Consider the following 5,544-nt stretch of genomic DNA (forward strand, 5'->3'; position numbering starts at 1 on the left):
TCTTTCTTTAGCCATTAGAGGCAACAAACAACCCATCAATAACATCCCAGTTTTGTCTCAAAAACACTTCCCATCTTTAGCGCCTCAAGCCTGCACTGTTAACTATGTGGGAAAGTGGGTTTCTCATCTCAAAGCAGAACCTTCTAAGAGTGCTTAAAACAGTAAGAGTCTCTCTCTCTCCGGTTTTGTTTTCTTCTTTGATTTGTGTTCATCTTACTGTTTCCATGTGGTGAAACTAAAGAGACTACCAAAACAGAGGATTACAGAGGAGCATGTGGTTGAAGAGAGCTGAGAAAAAGGGATATATAGATGGGTAATATATACTTATGTTCTGGGTTTCTGGCACAAGAAAGCTTTGTTTTCTTACATGGAAGTACTTTTGTGTCTTTAGTTTTTTATAGAAACAATAAGCAAGAGAGAAATCTTCAGAAAATAGAATAAAATACATCAACACTAGAAAATAGAATACAATACATCAACACTGAGAATAAGCAAGAGAGCGAAACTAGAAAATAGAAAATAGAATACAATACATCACAAGAAGCAATTGCAGTTAATAATGAAACAAGAGAAAATAGAATACAATACATCAACACTGAGAATACAATACATATGTAGGTGAAATTAGTGATCATGCCGTCAAAATCGTAATCTTAGAAGACGGATCCTAAATTATATTGTGACCAATGTTTGGTACTCATCAGTGGCTCCCAGAAGTGGATCGTAGCCTGCAGGAAACAATGTTGAAGAAAAATCCAAATCCATCCAAGAAAGATCCCAAGCACCATCATCGTTGGCACAAACCCCAAAATCATCTGCCGGAAAATAATCGCTGCCGGACGTGAAAGGATCGAGCAGAGAAGAATCCGAAACACCAACATCCCTAGAAACCGCACAAGATCCCATAGCTGTTTCGTGGTAGCCACCGAAGACGACGTGACCAAACCCTAATCGATCTGAAACCCTATCTTCTTCCTCCGTCTCCGTCTCCTTTTGCTTAGGGTTCTTCGAGTTTCCTCTTCTTAGAGAGAGCTTTCGTTGCTTGATTCCAACTAGGTGAGAATCAAGGTCTTCGACATGTCTCCTAAAATCCTCACCCGACAAACCCTTCGTATCAGGGAAGTCGTAGAGATCGCAAGCATTATTCTTTCTTTTGTGATCACTCAACGCATTGAATTTGGCCAACAGCTGCGTTAGCGTTAGCGCTTGTGGTTTCTCTTGCGGCTCTGGCCAGATATGGAGATTGTTGTCGTCGGGAGTGTAACACACGAAACCAACAGAGTTGCCGCAGAGGACAGAGAGCTCTATCGCTTTCTTCTTAAACCCTGGAAATCTTTTCTTGAAAACCTTTTTCTTCATCATCTTCAAATCATTATCATCATCAACACAGGACTTGGATCGAGGAGCCATTAGAGTAGTCGTAATGAGTTTATTCGATTGAAAACTATACCAAAAGCTATAACTAAGTGATCATAATGATGAGTGTATTCAAATTGACATTTTAGGTGATTTGTATAAAAGTTACAAATCCTATGTTATTCAATCATGAATTTTAAAAAGTCTCATGAAATCCACTGTTATTGAACTGATGATTTAAAAATCTACTTTAAAATCCACTGTTATTCAAAACAGTTTGTGGATTTGGATTTTAATAAGTTTTAGGGATTTTGGAGGATTTGAGAGGATTTGTTTAGTTAAAAATACATAAATCCAAATCTCATAGTTTTATGTGGGATTTGAAAGAATTTTACCATAAATCATATCAACTTCCCTAAAATCTATCAAAATTCCAAATTTCCTAAATCCCATAGAATTCTCCAAAATCATTGTTTCAATACACCCCCCTATATATATGAGTAAGTTAAAAAAAAAAAAAAAAAAAGGCATTTGCCTAGACCCCTAATATTAAGAACTTTTGGCCTTTTGGTCCCCAAATTTAAATAATTATTTGATATATTAGTAAAATATATATTTTCAATGTTCCTTTTCTTAAGTTTCAAAAATTTATTTAACTAGCATTTGATCCGCGCTATGCGCGGAAGTTAGATGAGGTTTTTTTTTTTTTTGGTTGTTTTGCTAGTTTGTTATTTGGTTATGTGGTTATGTATATTTCATCTTTCTGTCTAGTTATGTTGTTCTCATTTTATCCTTTGCACTTTTGTTTGTTTATTTCTTGGTGTATTTTTCTAGTTTGTATAATGTAGTCTATTTTAAAAATTTTAAATTTATTTAAATCATCATTATCTGTTTTTGTTTTCATAAAATATAGAATTAGAAGTTAAGTTTTGTATAGAAATTGTTGTTGTCTTGCTTTAGTTGTTAGTTGTGGTTTATTAAAATTATTTTTCATTTTGTCGTTTTATTGTTTTCTTGTTTTATTAGATGTGGTTGTAGGTAATATTTTTATTATATGTTATTTTACTTAGTAATCTGTGGGAGTAGTATTTTTCTAAACGCTTTTGTGTTTGGAGTAATGAGTTTGTGATTTTTGATGACAAATGTTTTAAAATCTCAATTACTTACAATTCTGTTTTTTTCTTCATTACCATAACTATCTATCATGAACTTGTTAATTTTGGTTTAACTCCTAATGTCTAACCTCATCCTAACGAAATATATTAAAAATGACCTTCTGGTTCCTTTTACTCTAACCAAAATTGTTTGTTTTGGATTCTTAATCCTAATTCAATGTTTAAGCTTTTCAAACTATTAAGCAAACAAAAAAATATCTTAAACTGTTTCGTCAAGAATTAAATAGTGTGTACACACACACAAACTGTTTCGTTCAAGGAATAATATGGACATTAAGAGCCACGTGCATTGTAACCAAATCCAAACCAATGCACGTGGTTTAACAGATTTAAAACATATGTTTTACAAAAAAAACTAATCCAAACCAAATCTTATATACAAAAACATCAACTACTCTGTCTTAGACAAAACGCTCCTCTTCTCTCTAATCTCTTCAGCTCTCTCTTTTGGGTTCTTGCTCACTCACCACTGGTTCTGCATAAAAGTAAACAGTTTGAAGAAGGATGGTTAATAACTGTATCAAGAGATCACTCACCTTAACTGAATAAACCATATACTAAACCGGAACAATTTGTAGAAACAAGACTCACTAACCTCAATATCTGTAGCTTAAAGTAAGCGGCACTATCCCAAAAATAGTAGCTTCCAGATTCACCCTACAAAGCCGCACTATCCCAAAAACAGTAAAAGGAACAAAAAGAAAAGTAAAAACTATAAATCAGATTGTTTACTGCAACAATCGATTCTCAATATTTTATAGAACATAACATATCATAGTCAAATACTCAAATAAATACAGAAAATAGTTTTTTTATATAAAAAAGATACATTCAAATCTCCATCCTCACCTTCTTACATGCCTCGATACACTTACAGCTCATAGGTTCCTCCTGCTCGATTTCCCTATCATAAGTAAACATTCATAACTCTGTTTACAATATGAACAGAAGAATAACACAAGCAAGAACTCACTCACCATTGCTGCTAACCCAACGTCGAATCCAACAATGCCCTGAACACATTCAAAGCTTATATGAATGACTTATATTAAGAAACACAAGTTAGTTGATGATAGAAAACACACTTATAAATATAAACCAGCCAGCAAACCTCTTTGTAGTTTAATCGCATGAAGCTCTCTGTCCTTCTCTTGATTCCATTGTAATCATTGGGCTCGAAGTTCAATCTCCACCTGCTGTAGTTCTCTTTGTAGAAATGTTATGAATTTGCTGCTGCAACAGCTCACCATACATAGTAATCAAATAGTAATCCAAATCAACAGCTCTCTTCCATTTACACAAAAGTATAATTTTCTACTCTCCAATAAGCAAGACAATTAAGCGGACTTGCAAAAACAGAAGTAACTAATCTAGTATATGGTTCTCTCATATGTCTGGTTTAGCTTCAACTGTTCTAAATCCTGCAACAGATTTGACAAAGGAAATGAACCATTAAGATACAACTGAAAAATATACCTCCAATGGTAAAGTTCTTAATTCAAAGTTCTTAAATTTTTTTTTAAAAAACTTGCTTTAAAAAAGGAAGAAGAAGCAGCTTGAACTTCAAGCAAGAAACATGACACACAAGAAAAAGCTTACAAGGTTGGGATATTTGGTGCTAGGTGCAGAAAGAAGAGCTGCAGTGTAAACCAAATGGTAAAGAGAAGCCGTTTGCCACACCTGAAATAAACATAAAATCGGAGCCAGCAAGCAAACCGGAGCCACAATGAGGCTAAAAATTACTATATGAGCTAAAACCATTGTTCCAATACAAGAATGTGTTCACGGTTTGTTATCATTGAGACGTGATGACTAATTCTGATTTGAGATTAAAATATAGATGTAACATGAAGAAGGGAGTTTTCTTTTGGAAAAGGAAGAAACATACCATGTCATTCTCCTTCTTCTTCTCAATTAGATTTATCGACCAATCTTGCTAACTCTTTGGGAGGCCATACCACATCATCATATCCATCATCTACATTCAAAATCTATGTTAATATGTGATTAAGAATACTGTAACCATCAAGGATAAGACATTAACAGGAGAGTAGAGACTAACATTACATGTAATCAACTAAAACTCATTATATAGTTCTTGTCAAAGGATGACTCAAACGTGGTTTGGTATAAGGAACATACTTGAAAACTACAACATCACCACACACAAACTTGTAATCCTTGAGGCAAATTTTGTCCACAAGTACAAAATCATCTGCACCAACAATTGAACATCTAATAAGAAAAGAAGAATAGACCAAAAAATGCAAGAGTCAACTTTGAACCACTTTTGGCTAAAGGACACTCACCAAAATAAGAATTTTTCTGGGGATTCACTGTCGGAAACCATCTGCAACAAAATCCACAAGGTTCCAGAGTTAATAAAGCTTTTAAATAATGTTTTCTAATAAAAATGACACAATCTATCAATTGCATCTTACAATAATCTTAAATAATTCCCATTCCAAACCAGACCCAATACAGTTATACCAGACTTAAAACCATAGTATTGTCAAGCAGCATGAACTGATCTTGTGAATCTAACCTTAATTAAACTATGCTAAACTAATTGAACTAAACCTAATCGATTCATGGAGATGCAGCTTAAGCCGTTTGTCGTTAAAAAAAAATAAAACGTACCAATAGAAAGAGATTGGAGCATCGAAAGAGAGATTGAATCATTGACCATCGATTAGTGTTGGGTTGCTTCTCGATTCTCCTCTAAATTCACGTGCAAGGAAAAATACACTCCTCGTAGCCAGTATCATCGTCTTCACCAGTCTCAGTGGGCAACCTCGTCCCGTGTCCGCTGTAATGAACGACAAGAACATCGCCAGAATCAGCAGATCTGATGGAAGACTTCAATTCGCATCAAATGGTGAAACAGCATGGATTGTGAGTTAAGGAGAAGAGCAACCGGTGGAGATGGAGCGTGCGGAGGAGAGATTAATAGGTTTAATCCATAAGATAGAAAAACGCGTGGGCCTGAATTATCTCTGCAAAACTTTGGGCT

At 34.5% G+C, this 5,544-nt stretch overlaps 1 long non-coding RNA gene and 1 pseudogene across 7 annotated transcripts; both read right to left on the bottom strand.

The window, feature by feature from the left end:
* Window positions 1-414: 414 nt before the first annotated feature.
* LOC147938686 (agamous-like MADS-box protein AGL49) lies at window positions 415-1,507 on the bottom strand (annotated as a pseudogene).
* A 1,219-nt stretch (window positions 1,508-2,726) lies between these two features.
* On the bottom strand, window positions 2,727-5,544 carry LOC104711265 (uncharacterized). Of its 7 annotated transcripts, none has more exons than XR_015566654.1 (10): window positions 5,172-5,544; window positions 4,841-4,881; window positions 4,674-4,746; window positions 4,420-4,509; window positions 4,131-4,211; window positions 3,643-3,952; window positions 3,509-3,544; window positions 3,381-3,435; window positions 3,127-3,201; window positions 2,727-3,006 (listed from the first exon to the last, which is right to left on the bottom strand). It is a non-coding gene; the product is annotated as an uncharacterized LOC104711265 (long non-coding RNA). The 7 variants fall into 7 exon arrangements; XR_015566658.1 differs by having other exon boundaries at window positions 3,381-3,422; window positions 5,172-5,543; XR_015566660.1 differs by having other exon boundaries at window positions 3,381-3,422; window positions 4,599-4,746; window positions 5,172-5,539.

The sequence above is a fragment of the Camelina sativa genome, chromosome 9 (genome assembly GCF_030686135.1).
Source record: "Camelina sativa cultivar CO46 ecotype springtype chromosome 9, ASM3068613v1".
Classification (NCBI taxonomy): Eukaryota; Viridiplantae; Streptophyta; class Magnoliopsida; order Brassicales; family Brassicaceae; genus Camelina; species Camelina sativa.